Below are 15,144 nucleotides of genomic sequence, written 5' to 3'. Positions count from 1 at the left end.
CAGTTCTTCAACTGTCTTCAAATAACTCAATAATTCAATTAGGGTACCAAGTAACAGAATAACTGAAAGAGAGGAAATTGAGTCCAAATGACAATGACTAACACTGCAAATCTAACTTTACTTTTTGAGACACAGGAATCAGATTAATATTTTTAACTTATTTTGTTCAACTTGAAATTACTTGCATAATCTCAAAATAAAAATTCACTGATTCAGAGCAAGGCAGGACTAACAAAATATATCCTTATGTGATGTCCCCTCTCTTGGCCAGTAATCAAGGAGCCTGAATCCTCACCACTGACACTAGAGAGGGACGTTCACTTAGAACAAAAATAGATAAACACAGTATTTCCTGATGTACCTCTCGGTATCATGCACAACTTCCCTTAAGAGCACACAGGAAGCACATTCAGTCCGGGGTCTGGATTTCTCTATCTCCATTCAGGTCCCCAATAAGACTCCCCACTATCACAGCTATAGAGTTGAGTCCTCAGCTGAGTGTCCAAGCCAAGTCCTCCAGTATCCTCTCTGTGAAACCAGTGCTCTGTGTCCCTGCTCCAAGCAGCTGACACACATACTTTTGGAGATTTGCACGTATACACACAGACACACACAGACACATACACACACAGACACACACATACACACCTGGAAAAGGCTGGCACAGATTTACTAGCTATGCACCTTCTGCCCAGACTATAAGGTAGCTACAGTGCCACCAGACACTCCAAAGCTAGCTACTATAAGGCTCTTACAAGTGTACCCAATTATACTGAGGGAAATTATTATTAATACAAATTATGGTGTTTGGCCAATGCAGTAAGGCTTTCAGGAGTGGTCACACAGTCACCAAATACACATACATACTCTCAATGTTTAAAATATTCTCTAAAGGACCAGCCACAATGAAAAGTTTAAATATATTTAATAATAATTAATACAAGAATATGAAAATATGGAATATTTACTACAATAAACACCAGAGTTTTGATCAAAGGAAATGCAGATGAATAGATTAACACAGATACAGAAAAACAGTACTTATCTAGCCTCACTATATTTTCTAGACTGATCTAAAGAATTACTATTCCCTGGTCACTTACTACAGCAAGGTAAGATGAAGTAAGTGAGGGGTTCTTCTTTGTCAGCTTTCAAAAACAGAGTGCTCTGAGACTTCAGTCTCATCTAGTATTAAAACATCATTTTTGCCCTGGATTACAGAATGGCATCACATACATCTGGTCATCTGACTTCTGGTTCCCATACTACCCCCCCCCCTTTCCTAGCAAATGACCCAGAATCTCACACACGTGTCAATAATACACACACACACACACACACACACACACACACACACACACACACACACACACACACACACACACACACAAAGCTTTGCTAAGAACTGTTGCAGCTTCTGGAAGTCATAAAACAATAAAACACGTCCACTCTTCCTACAGGAGCTAATAAACCTGTCTCTGGCACAAGCATTTAGTCTCTGGCTGCATTCAGAAAGAATAGTTGTGTAAAATCTTACCATAACCATAGATGTCATTCTCTTCTATGTTGCAGTATTCTTCACATATGGGTTGTATTTTGCCCAATGACCTGACGTCCAGACAGTATACAAAAGCTTCATGCTGCTGCTTGCATGTGGGACAAAGCACATAGGCTGATGGAATGTCAACAATAAAAGGGACGTCCACACGTACAATCCTCAAAAAGGTAGCCCCATGAGGAAACTAGAAAATGCCCAAAGGCCAGTCATCCAAGAAATGAGCAACATATAGAGAGAGAAGGCGGGTGGGATAGAATACTGCAACATAGAAGAGAAGGACAGCTATGTTCATGCTAAGATTTTACACAACTATTCTATGTCCTTCTATTCAATGTTGCAGTATTCTTCACATATGGGTGAGTGCAAAAACTGGAAAGGGACTCAGGGAGGAGGAATAATATACAGAAAAATTAGGAGAATCCAGTTTCCAGAAAATCATGCAAGACTGCCATGGCCAAACCTACCCTGGCCCTGGAAATATGATCTAGCTTGTAACGTTTAGTGACTGCATGAACTGATGTCTAAGTGGCAGCTTTCAAAATGGATTAAGTTTTCAGACCCTTGAAGAAAGCCCCTGAGGATGCAACTTTTCTAGTGGAGTAGGTTTTCACAGAAGAAGATAAGGATTTTCCATGAAGCTGATAAAGAACAATGACCTTAGAAATCCAAGAAGAGATAGTTTGCTTAGAAACAAGCAACCCCAGACTTCCAAATAGACTTTGTTTTGTCTAGATAAAATCTAAGCTGTCTATGCACATCAAGGGAATGCAAAATCCTCTCACTAGAAGATTGCGGAGATGGGAAAAGGTATGCAACTGATAATTAAAATAATTTGATTTAAAATTAGGTCATTAACCACTTTAGGCAGAAAATAAGGTTTGGTTCTCAAAGAAACCCTCTCCTTATGGAAAACTAGGAATGGTGGTAAAGCCATTAATGCCTGGATCTCAGAAACCCTTCTGGCAGAGGTAATGGCTACCAGAAGCACTGTTTTCAAAGGACAAATTTTAAGAGAAGCTGAAACAGCTGGCTCAAAGGGGGCCGGAGTCAGCTTCTCTAGGACAAAATTAAGATCTCAAGGAGGTGGAACTGGTTTCCTGGGAGGATTCATGTGCAGGACGCCTTTCAAGAAAAGTTTAACCTCCAATCTAGAAGCCAATGGAGGAGTCAGGGGCAGGCAAGCAGATAAAGCAGAGCAGTGGACCTTAACAGTAAATAAGAGAGACCAGTGTTAAGCAACTCATACGGGTAATATAATACCAAAGGAATATCCACCCTAAGAGGGTCCTTTTCACTTTTTGGCACCAAACAGAAAATCTTGTCCACCTGGAAATGTAAGATTTCCTTGTACTGGGTTTCCTGGCCTCCTGAAAAACCCAAAGCATGTCCTGTGAGAAAAAGGTGCCTAAAACGAATATGACGCTGATCACCCATAAAGTCAGGTGAAGGGTTAACAAGTGTAAATGAATCAGTGATTCCTTGTCCTGAGAAAGTCCATCCAGTGAGGCAACTTGCAGTGATGACCCTTGCTTAATTGCAGAAGAGGGAACCAATGCTGTTTTGGCCAAAAGGGGATCACTAACAAGATTTTTGTTTTTTCCTGTTGAATTTTCAACAGGACTTTCTGAATCATAGGGAAGGGTGATGCATAAAGAAACATCTCCTTCCATGAGAAAGAGAGGGTGTCCCCGTTCCACACCTGAGGGTGAGGAACCCCAGCACAGAAAAGTGGAAGTTGTCTGTTCTGGGGGGAGGCAAATAAATCTATCTCTGAAGTACCCCACCTGTGAACTAGGTCCAGGAACACATCTCTGTGAAGCATCCACTCGCGCGATAATGTCATGGATCTGCTCAATGCATCTGTCACCAGGTTCTGAGAAGAGGGAAGGTACATAGCCTGCAGTATGACATTGTACTAAATAGCCAACTCCCAAGCTTTAATTGCCAGATGACAAAGAAGATAAGATTTTGTACTGCCTTGCTTGTTTATGTACCAAAGGACTGTAGTATTGTCTGTGAGAATCTTGAGAGGGCCTGGTAGAAATGGAAGATGCAATGCTTGTACGGCTAGAATCAAAGCTCTCATTTCTCTGATATTTATGTGCTCTTTTCTCTGAGAAGGAGATCATAGTCCCTGCACTTTTGAGGAAGCTAAGATTTCTCCTCATCCTAAGTCTGAGGCATCTGTAAAAAGTTCTTGCACTGGTTGAGGAATGAGAAGAGGTAGACCTGGATTCTGCCTGAGTTGCTGCATCCACCATTCTAGTTCTATCTTTAAGCAAGGAAGAAGGGGAATGGCAGTCTCCAAGGGATGTGCATGTTGAGACCAAATTGTTTTCAAAAACCATTGAACTTCCTCATGTGAAGTTTTGCATAGGGCAGTATGGTAATTGTGAAGGCCATGAACTCAAGAAGTCTGAGGAACTCCCTGGCAGTGATGGAAGAGAGAGTTAGAAGAGATTCTGTGAAAGCTATGAGAGACTAAGCTTTCTCTGAAGGAAGAAACACCATCACCAAATCTGTCATGAACCTGCACCCCAGAAAAATGAGATCCTGACTAGGTGAAATGGAAGAATTTTTGAAATTTATCGTGAACCTCAAGCCTTGAAGAAAGGGAATAGCAAGATTCAGATATTGAGTAAGAAGAGCTGGTCTGCTGGCCAGAGGATCTATATTAAATATTCAAAGGTACAAAATCAAGAGTACCTTTTAATCAACACCTAAGTGTCGAATGTACTTTTGAGCAAACGGCCACATCATCGATTTCTTTCCAAGGGAAAGAAATTGGTTGACCATTATTTTAAATCTGCAAAACATATTTATATAAAATATTTTTAAATATTATTAAATATTTAGTTGGGGGGTGAAGCCCCCCACTTAATAGTGTTTGTTATATTGTGCCGTGGGTTGTTGGACTACCAATTTCTTTCCCTTGGAAAGAAATCGATGATGTGGATGTTCGGTGAAGAGGACATTTGACAATTATGTCTGGATGAATGGGTAATCATGATTGTGTAACTTCGAGGTTATAATATAGACCCTGGCCAAAAACAGCAGATCATCCAGGTAAGGGTAACCTTGAAGGCCTTCCAGTCTTAAGAAGGCAAAGGCTTGGGCCAGACACTTTGACAAAACCCTGGGGGCAGTGGAAAGACCAAATGATGAGGCAGAGAACTGAAAGTGCTAAGAGCCCACAGATAAACGTAAGTATTTCCTGAAGAGAGAGTGAATAGGGATATGGAGGTAAGTATCCTTGAGATCCAGCGAGACTAAGAAAGCTTGAGGAGGCACCAGGGGGAGAAGAGACTGAAGGAATAGCATTCTGAAGGAGGGCACCACCAGGAAGGTATTTAACTCTGACAGGTCCAAAATGGGTCTCCAAGGACCCTCTTTTCTTGGAACCAGGAACATCTAGGAATAAAATCCCCTTCCTTATTGATGTGAAGAAACTGGTTGAATGGTGCCTTGAAGACGGAGCTGAGATAGCAGCTAAGGAAACAGATGAAGTTGGTCTGATGGAGGTTGAGGAATCCCCTGAAAAGGGGGGAGAGACTTCCAAGTCATGAAATAGCAGTTTTGATTAATGGAAATCACACAAGAATCCTGAATGATCTCCTCCCAGGCTGAAAGAGGAAGATGGAGAGAAAAGGAGTACAACTTGGAAGCTTGTGATGACTGTCACAGAGATCCTGATCTGAGCTGAAAGGGCTGTTGTGGAGATGAGGCAGAAGGAACAGCTTTAGATTGTGGTGGTCTTCTAGCAGCTTTCCTTGGCTTAAAACTCAAGGGTAATGAAGAAGAGGCAGACCTAGTAGGTCTCCTAATGAAATGAATCTTAGCCAGAATGTTTCCGTGAAATTTAGGCACTGGAGAAACTAACAACTGTTTTAAGTCTTGGAGTTCTTTACCTTTTTCTTTAAGTGTCCTAAACAGATCAGCAGCACCCTTACCAAAAAGTGCAGAATTATCCAGTGGGGCATCAAGCAATTTTGCCTTGATGTCATCTGGGAGAGCCTGTAGACATAGCCAAGAACATCTCCTAAGAACAGAAGCAGAAGCTGGAGATCTAGAAGAAGCCTCAACTGCATCACAGCTGTACTTAATGGAGTACCTAGTGACCTGTGAAGATGCAGCTATAAGAGAAAGAGTCAAAGACTTGGCCTCAAAATCAGGAAGCTGAGACAGAGTCTGAGAAGCCTTAGATAGAAAAGCCAGGGAATACCTAGACAAATGAGTCTGGTAATGAATGGCCCTAATAGCTAGGGTTGAAGAAGTATATACATTCTTATTTAACCTTTCCAATGTTTTACTTTTTTGTCAGAGGGAAGCAATTTTGTGGAGGGAACTACCAGAGAGGATTTGTCTGAAGAGATAGAAATAACAGCTGGGTCGGCTGAAGGACACTTAAAAAGGAATTTACAATCCTCAGGGACTTGTAGAAATGGTCAGGTCTTTAAGTGTTGGGGCCTGTAAATCAGGAGTTTTAGATGAGGAAGCAAAACCATCAAGGAAGGTTGGAAGCACTAGAGGGACAGCAGCAGAAGCCTCCACCTGAAGTAAATCATAATCTCTCTTTTGCTCCTCTGAAATGTGAGAGGAATCCCAATGAAAAAACTCCCTCATTTTATTTACTGTTTCCCCAAAAAGAGTTCCTCCACATGAGAGTCACCCCCAATGGACTCTTCTTCAGAGGAAGCATATTCCAAGGGGGAAGGAATCTGAGTGGAATATGCTAAGGAGTCTTCATTTGAGGAAGACACCTCTGAATCAGAGTCTTGGGCTGGAATAGCAGGGAAAGATTCCTCGAAAACCCGAGGTCATCACAGGAGAAGAGGAGAAAGCAGGACCAGCAATAGCAGAGGCAGAAGCCTGAGGCCTAAGTGCCAGCAAGCCCTTAATAAGGCCCTGAAAAAAACTGCCTAATCCAATGTTGGGATGGAAGGCACTACAGCATGTCTAGTCTTTTGTCTCTTTTTAGTTGGCTTTTCTAATGCAGGAACAGGGGCAGATGTAGGCCTAATGGCTGGGGATTCTTGATATGAAAGAAATGGAGCAGCTCCAGAGTCTTCTGAGATAAGCATCTGTGGTTCTCCCAAATCATCCAAACCGGATGTCTTCAAAGCCTTGAATGTGCTCAGTTCCGCACCCCTGACGGCTTCCAATAAGGTTCTGGCTGGAGAAGTGGATCCAACCCCCAACCATACCACCAGGTTTTCACTAACCTCAAGGGGTACATCAGAGAGAGAAGGCACAGCTAAAGACGATTCAGGCCTAGCCTTGCCTACCTTCCTCTTCATGGACAGCTCAGAGGAACTCGCAGAACCCTCCATAGGTTCCCTAGCCAAACGTTTTAGCCTCTGATTCTCCAGATACAAATTAAGTGCAGACAGATGACTAAATAAGGTTTTAGAGACAAAGGCCTGACAGAACAGGACCGATGGCCGTGGGTAGGCCCTAAGCAAAACAAAGTTCATGGCTATCCTTATGTGTAATTTGCCTTCCACACCTACACTTGCCCTTTCTGGATGACATTAACAAACAGCAATGGCAGAAGCAAACAAATAAATCCTCTATGTGGTACTTAACTGATTCAGAAGAAACAATGCAGTTCCAAACAGCAGACCAAACATACGAGTCAACCTTTCTGAATGCCGGCAAAAAAGGTCTTGAGGATTGTACGTATGGACGTCCTTTTATGGCTGACGTTCCCTCAGCCTACCTGCGACGTCCCACTTAAAGGCAGTGGCATGAAGCTTTTGCATACTGGCTGGACATCGGGTTGTTGGGTGAAATACAACCCATATGTGAAGAATACTGCAACACTGAATAGAAGGACATCTGGATGATATAGTCTTTATGGCCTAAATTAAGTAATTTAATTTCATACTATTTTTCAAAGTTAGCTGGAGCTGAGCTTAACCTCTTCTCTTCCAGTATTCTCTGTAATTTCAATAGATATAATAACATACAAGTGTATTTATTTTTCCATCCATCAGGATACACTGTTGATACATTTTTAACACAAGCAGCTTTACAAATACATTTTTCAACACAAACACCTGTACAAATCAGTTTGATATACTTTTTTCTCCAACTCTATCTACTATAAAGCAGCAGTCTGTCAGCTTTGCAGGATGCATTCATATAGTTTTGAAGAAATCACAAGCATTTATGTAGCATACTTCTCATGCTGCTGTGTTCTGTTCTGCCACATGGAGTTCTTAAAAGTCCTGGCAAGCTTTCCACATTCAATCATTCAATAAAAGGCATCAACATCCAACAGTATTCAGTAAATCTTTATCTACACTCTACTCTGCTTCATTTAAGTCAGCAGACTGCAATTACAATTGCATCCTTCCTTCCTTATGTATATAAAAAAGTCATATTTGCTTCTGCTACTCACTTTTAGACTATGCTACAAATCTTGGGATAGCCAATCATTCCATCTAAAGTCTCTTCTACAAAAGCGTTTTACACACAGATTGCTAAACAGCCACTGCTTAGACCCAAAAGGTACAGTTGTATAAATCTTGCCATAACAGTAGATGTCCTTGTTTTCACTGTTGCAGTATTCTTACCTGCAGGGATCTCCTGCCACAGATAGCCCAATGTCCAGCCAGTATACCAAAGCTTTTAGATTTTGTAAGTGCCATACATCACATGTATGCTTCCAGTACTATATGTAGGAGATAAATGCGACATACTGACACAGTTACCCAGAACTGAATTGCCCCAGAAAAGAACAGTCTACAAAGAACAAAGGAGGCTGTGCACATCCAAGTGGAGAAATGGAGAAGGAAAAGGAGGACCCTGGACCAGCAGTGTAACCAAATTAAAGCCCAAAAGAAAAAGGGGGATGGAGAGAGGGACTGAGCACTACAAGAGTGAAGAGAAGGATATCTACTGTTATGGTAAGATTTTACCCAACTGTGCAATGTCCTTGTATATACTTGTTGTAATATTCTTAACAGTATGGAGAGTACAAAAGCTAAAGAAAAAGAGAAGGAGGTGGAGGGCTGGGAGCAGCCCTCAACAAACCCATGCAGGATGGTCCTAGCAAAAATTGCTCTGGCTCTAGAAACCATATCCAATTTATAATGCTTAGCAAAGGTATGTACTGCAGACCAAATAGCAGCTTCAAGGATGAAATTGGTGTCCAAACTATTGAAGAAAGCACCAGAAGAAGCAACTGCCTAGTGGAATAAGCTCTAACTGAAGTAGGCAAACACTTGCCATGAAAACGGTAACAAAAAAGCTGGTCAGACTTATGAATGGTCTAAGTTTTATCCAAATAATACCCGAGCTGTCTCTGCAAATCCAAGGAATAAAGGACCCTCTCACTAGCAGACTATGGACAAGGAAAACAGAAAAGGAGCTGCACTGCCTGATTTAAGGACAACTCATTAACAACCTTGGGCATAAAGGATGGATTAGTACGAAGAGACACCCAGTCTCTGTGACAAAACAGAAAAGGTGGAATGATAGAAAGGCTCCACTGAAAGTTTCCACAAATTTATTGAAGCAGTTTTCGTTCAAGTACCATACAGAACTTCATCAGAATTGTTTTATATGTTGTCATTATTCTCATGTAAAAGTGTGTACATTTTGTTTTAAGCTAGCACATTTTTAAACTAGTGCACTTATTTATAGGATTCTTCAGGAACAAGGAAATGCAAGAAAGATTCAGAATACATATGGTTAAGTCTAACTTAAGCAATTAAGAAGCTGAGGTTGATTATAGGTCCAAAACACATCACATGATCAAATTTGAATTGTTATAAAGGAAGCTTTGTACTTTAAATTGTTTATTCTGATGAAGTTCTGTATGGTACTTGAAAGAAAAGTGCTTCAATAAATTTGTGGAAACTACTACTCTTCAGTGGAACCTTTCTGTTATTCATTTGAGAGTTTGCAGTTTCAGAAAAGGAGGAAGGGACATAAGGTTCTGAAGCTCAGAAACCCTCTGAGCAGAAGTAAGAGCAAGCAAGCAAAAAAACAGTCTTCCGGGTACAGTGTTGCACAGAAGCAGAAACTGTAGGCTCCAAAGGAGCCTGAGAAAAATTTTACAAAACAAAATTAAGGTCCTAAGGAGGAGGAATAGGTTTTCTTGGAGGCCTAATATACAGGACACTTTTAAGAAATTGCTTGACCTCAAAATGAGAAGCCAAAGGAGGATTCAAGGGTAGACGGGCAGAAACAGCTGACAAATGGGCCTTCATAGAAGAATAGGTCAAGCCAGACTGACGTAACTCACACAAATAGACAGCACTGAGAAAAAGAGTCCTGATTACAAGCATGGCACCAGACAAAATCTTTTCTATTTGGACATACAAGACTTTCTGATTGTGAGTTTTCTTGTCTTCTGAAAAAACCCCGAGTACTTCCTCAGAAAAGATGTGCTTAAAATGGATCAAAACCCTATCACCCATAGTGTCAGTTGAAGAGTGGGCAAGTTAGGATAGATAAGTGATCCCTTGTCCTTTGTGAGGAGGTTCAACTTGTGAGGTAACTTGTGTTGATTGCCCCTGCCAGATGCATTAAGAGGGGGGAGCAGTGCTGTCATGGCAAAAGAGAAGACACTGACATTTTTGAGAATCCAGCTAAATCCTCTACATGACTCTTGAAAGTAGAGGAAGGAAAGCATGGAGAAACATCCCCTTCAAAGGGAAAGGGACGGCATCAGTCTTCCATGCCAGATGGCATGGCAGTCTGGAACAGGAAAGAGAGAGCTGCCTGTTCATACTGGAGGCAAAAAGATCTACCTGAGAAATACGCCATCAATGGACTATGTCCAGAAACACATTGCTGTGAAGCATCCATTCATCAGCCTGTGTTTTGGACCTGCTCAAGGAGTCTGCCACTAGATTGTGCTCTGAAGGAATATACACTGCCTGAAGAGTTAGCTGACAACTGATCGCCAGATCCCAGGCCTGAACAGCCAGCCTGCAAAGAAGGTAAGACTCTGTGCCCCTCTTCCCCACTTGCTGACCTGACATACTACATCACTTTGCTGTTGTCTGCGTAAACCTTCAGGGCGCCTGGAGAGAACAAGAGGTGAAAAAGTCTGAAGGGCCAGAATCTGAGCTCCTAACTTTTTGATGTTGATATGGTCTGACTTGTGATGGAGGCCAGAGACCTTGGATTTTTAGGAGACCACAGGAAGCCCTCACTTCATGTCTGAGGTGTCTGTGAACAGTTCTTGAGAACCACAGACTGAAAGGGCAGACTTGGGTTGACAGTATGTTGCTGAATCCACCCCTCAAACTCCTTGAGACAAACAAGGAGAAAATCCAGACGGTGGCAATGCAGAAGCCAAAATGACTTGAGGTATCATTGAAGGTTATGCACAAGCAGTCTGGCAAGAGGGAGCACTGGAAAAGAAGAGGCCATGAAATCTATGTCCCGAAGAATCTCTCTGGCTAGAACACCACAGATGAAGAGGAGACTGAAAGAAAACTGTCAAAGACAAAACTTTTGGAGGTGGAAGAGAGGGAGTCGAGACAGACTTTTGAAAGGTAATAATGAACCCTGAATTTTGAAGGAGAAATATGGTGAATTCCACATCTTGTACAGGCAACTGGGAGGAGCCTGAATCAACAGGCCATCTAAACAAATGAAAATTTGAATGCCTTGGAGTCTGCAAAAGACCATCACAGGAGCTAGGCATTTTGTGAATACCCTAGGGGCAAGTAGAGAGGCCAAAGTGCAAAGTAGAGAACTGAAAATGAGAGGAAGAAACAGAGAACTGTAAAAACATCTGAAAAGAGGGGGAATAGGAATATAAAACTAAGCATCCTTCAGATCCAAAGATACCAGAAAAGCCTGGAGCAACAACAGAAGAAACAGTTGGAAGAGAAAGTATTCCAAAAGCACGAACCTCGAGAAAGGTGTTGAGTAAAGAAATCCAGAACAGATATCCAAGTCCTCGTCTTTTGAGGAATCAGGAAGGAGGAACCAGCTGACTAGTTCTTTGCTCCATCAGGGACCCAAGAACCTCTGAGAAAAGAAGAAGCTGCTCTTGGGGTAGTCAAGGATCTCCGGAAAAAGGAGGGAAGAGACTTCCATACCATGAAACAACCTCGACAAAGGGCAGAACTCAAGAATCAGAGGTGAAGAGTTGCCAGGGACAAAGGAACTTGGCCGAGCGTTGAGGGGACAAAATGTCAAAGAAAAGCATTTTCAGAAAGGGAAGACTTCTGAGCCACAGCTGCCTGGGAAGACTTTGCAGGAGGAGCTCACCTACCACCCTTCCTGCCTTCAGAGGCCTGATGAGGTTACCTGAGAACATACTTCCTCTGCAACTTAGGGATAGGGGATACAACAATATGTTTAAGGCCCTGCAAAGCTTTACTTTTTTTCTTGAAGGGATTTAAATATATCAGCAGCAGCACTCCCAAAGAGATTCGTATTATCCAAAGGAGCATCCAGCAACTTGACGTTAATGTCTTTCAGTAATGACTGTAGATGAACCTGAGAGTTACGCCTCATGACAGATCCAAAGACAGCAGCTCTGGAAGGGGCATCAGCAGCATCATAGCTGCACATAAGTTACAGGTAAAACCCAAAATGGATAAAGCAGGAGACTTCCCTTCAGAATCAGGGAGGTCAGAAATAACTTGACAAGCCTGGGCAATCAAGGCCAGAGCATATCTGGTCATATGCGTCTGGTAAATGATGGCCCTAAAGGCAAGGTAGAAGCAGTATAGACCTTCTTTCCTATCCACTCCCTTGCCCTACTATCCTTATCCGAAGGAAGAAGCTTGGAAGATAGCAAAAGCTTAGAAGGCTGGTCAGTGGAGACTGTCACCACAGCAAGGTCAGCAGACGGACACTTGTATAGGAACTGACAATCCTCAGGAACCTTACAGAACCGGTCAGGTTTCTTAGGAGCAGGGGGCTGAGAATCGGAAGTCTTCCAGGCAGCTATGAAGGTGTCTAACAAAGTAGCCAACACAGGAGGTATTGCTGAAGGTTTAGGAGTGTCCACCTGAAGCAGCTCATTATACCTCTTCTGGATATTAGACACCTTAGAAGAATCCCACTTAAAATATTCCATGATTCTGGCTACTGTGCCCCCAAAATACAGTTCCTCCAAAGAAGAGTCAGGGCTAATGGACCCCTCTTCATCACAGCCATAGGCCAAAGGAGCATGTATCTGGGAAGAGTTAAGGACCTTTCATCAGACTAAATCCTCATCCGAGGAATCAAGTTCCCTGGACCTTTTGGCAGGAGAAGAAGTCTAAGGGGGGTAGGGACAGAAACCCCTTGGGGAGGTTTCAGGGGCATTAAATAAGCCTCGAGTAAATTACTGCAATTCCCTTTGAGAATCCTTAGGACATACAGAAGAATGTTTACTCTTCTGTTTTTTCTTGATAGGGAGGTCAGCCCTAACAAATACCAGAGATTCCAAACCTTGAAAGGATTCCATAAAGCGTACCCAGAACCTTTTCCCTGACCAAAATCTGTGGAATCCCTCTGAGATAATCAACTGCGGTTCCCCTCGACATCCAGAGCAGATGGCTGCAAAGCCTTAGAGGTCGTGTGAAAGGAAGGATCCATGCCAGCCTTCAATGAGGTTGTGGCAGAAGAATCCAAAGTTGACACAGGATGGCCTACAGAGCTATCACTGGCTTCTAGCAGACGTCTGGTGGAGGGTGGACAGCCAAAGAATCTGGCCGAGATTAATTGGCTTTCTTCTTTGTTAAAGGCAGTACCAGGGAAGACAGACGACTTCTAAGAGTCATAGGAACAAATGCCTTACGAATACTACAGGAGGTATAGTCACGGGAAGCACCCAAACAAAAAAGACACTATTTGTGATAATCCTTATGGGGATCTAGCCTCCCACACTGACATCTTCCCTTTTTGGATGGCACGAACTCCAGGTAATTAAAGGAAAACAAAATCAATAACAAAAAGAAAAAAGACCCCAACAGGGCACTTATCTGATGGCTAGGTATTCAACACAGCAAAGCGCATTCAGACTGATGAGTGGTGATGGTGTTCTGACTGGCAGCAAAAATGTTCTGGGTAACTGTGTCCGTATGTCACCTTTATGCCCTATGTTCAGTAAGGGAGGCATATGTGTGATGTACAACTCATACGATATCCTTGGCAGGAGATCCCTATGGTTAAGAATACTGCAACAGTGATATAGAAGGACATCATCTAGTATCACTGTCCAAGCCTAGCACAGACTTAAATTCATCTGAGATAACTTGCTAGAAACATAAAAAAATAATATTCTAAGTATGGGGACAAGGCACCTGTATTTTCTTACTCTAAACCTGTCTGAAACAAATCCCCCATTGAGTATTACCTTGTCCAACCTCCCCACACTGCTTTAAGGCAGCATACAAGACTTATTTCCTAATCCCATCACTTAACATCATCTACAGCACTACCTAATTTCCTTCAACTGACAAGATTCTTCTAAGACAGTGACTAAGTGAGAATGGAAAGTTTGAGAGTGAAAGAGAATGAAAGAGTGAGAGAGTGAGTGAGACAGAAAGAAAGACTGAGTGAGTGAGAGGGAGAGGGTGAGAGAGAGAGTGAGAGACTGTGCATCTTGCAATGGTTTGGCTCCTCATTCAGGATTAGTTCCTCTGCCTTGCACCTAGTAAGTGCTACGATAGGCTGCTGCTCCCCACAACTCAGAAATGGATTAAGTGGGTAATTGGAGAACAAATTAATGCATTAATGAGTCACATATACTAAACGTCTCCGATATCCCAGTGAAAGGATAAGTACTGGATCAATTACACTCACATACTACAAATTTACATAAAATCCTATTTCTCTAACATTGCTAATGAACACCCATGCAATACAAATAGCAGTTCCTTAAGAGAAAAGGAGAAAACATGTGCAAGTAAATAATTTTCAAACTTATAATCACCCATCAGTTTCACCACTTACTAGGTTTAACTTATTTGTATTAAAAAAAACAGAAGCTCAAAAGTTCAAACATCTCTAACGGTTTACTACATGATCTGATGATGTCATTTTCATTCATTCCTCAGCATATGGGTCTTGGATCTGACCCGACTCGGCCAATCTCTTTAGATTCTTCGATCCAACTCTCTAGCTCCTCACTTTACCCATAATGCCTCTTACTTGCTAGATTATCTTAAATCTTGTTTGCCACTTCAACAATTCAGTCAGGATTGCATTCTCTCGAGCTCTAGATTGCTTTGTTGTGTTTTTGTGAGTAAAATATTATTTATTTTTTCATCGTTTCCTTATTTTTACTATACATATCTATTTAGCCTTCTTCCCTTTACTTCTTTGACCTTTGGGATACTGCATAGGTAATTTTTTTTGTACCACTGTTGGTACTAGGCCTTCCTTCTACACCTTATATGTATTCTTCCCATCATTGTTGGTAGTTTTATCTTTATCTTTACTTTTCTTATAAAAAAAAAACTCTCTTTCTATACAGGATCTTGTAGAATCACCTCTTATCTCTTCCTCTGCTTTCTATTTTTTGGCTAAAGTGATTGTCGGTATCGCTGGCAAGCCTACCAGCTTTAAAAAGTGCACTTCCTGTGGGCATAAGATACCCAATTCTGATGCCCACATGGAGT

The 15,144-nt window shown here is 41.9% G+C and overlaps 1 protein-coding gene across 4 annotated transcripts in view; it reads right to left on the bottom strand.

Annotated features, from left to right (window-relative positions):
• Positions 1 to 15,144, bottom strand: part of DDHD2 (DDHD domain containing 2) — a 1,375,691-nt gene that overhangs the window by 1,003,485 nt on the left and 357,062 nt on the right. The gene's annotated exons all lie outside the window — the stretch shown is intronic.

This window comes from Protopterus annectens, chromosome 9.part0 (genome assembly GCF_019279795.1).
Source record: "Protopterus annectens isolate FY-2018-M chromosome 9.part0, PAN1.0, whole genome shotgun sequence".
Lineage (NCBI taxonomy): Eukaryota > Metazoa > Chordata > Ceratodontiformes > Protopteridae > Protopterus > Protopterus annectens.
The sequence above is the reverse complement of the archived record's forward strand: the minus strand, read 5'-3'. Positions and strand labels throughout refer to the sequence as shown.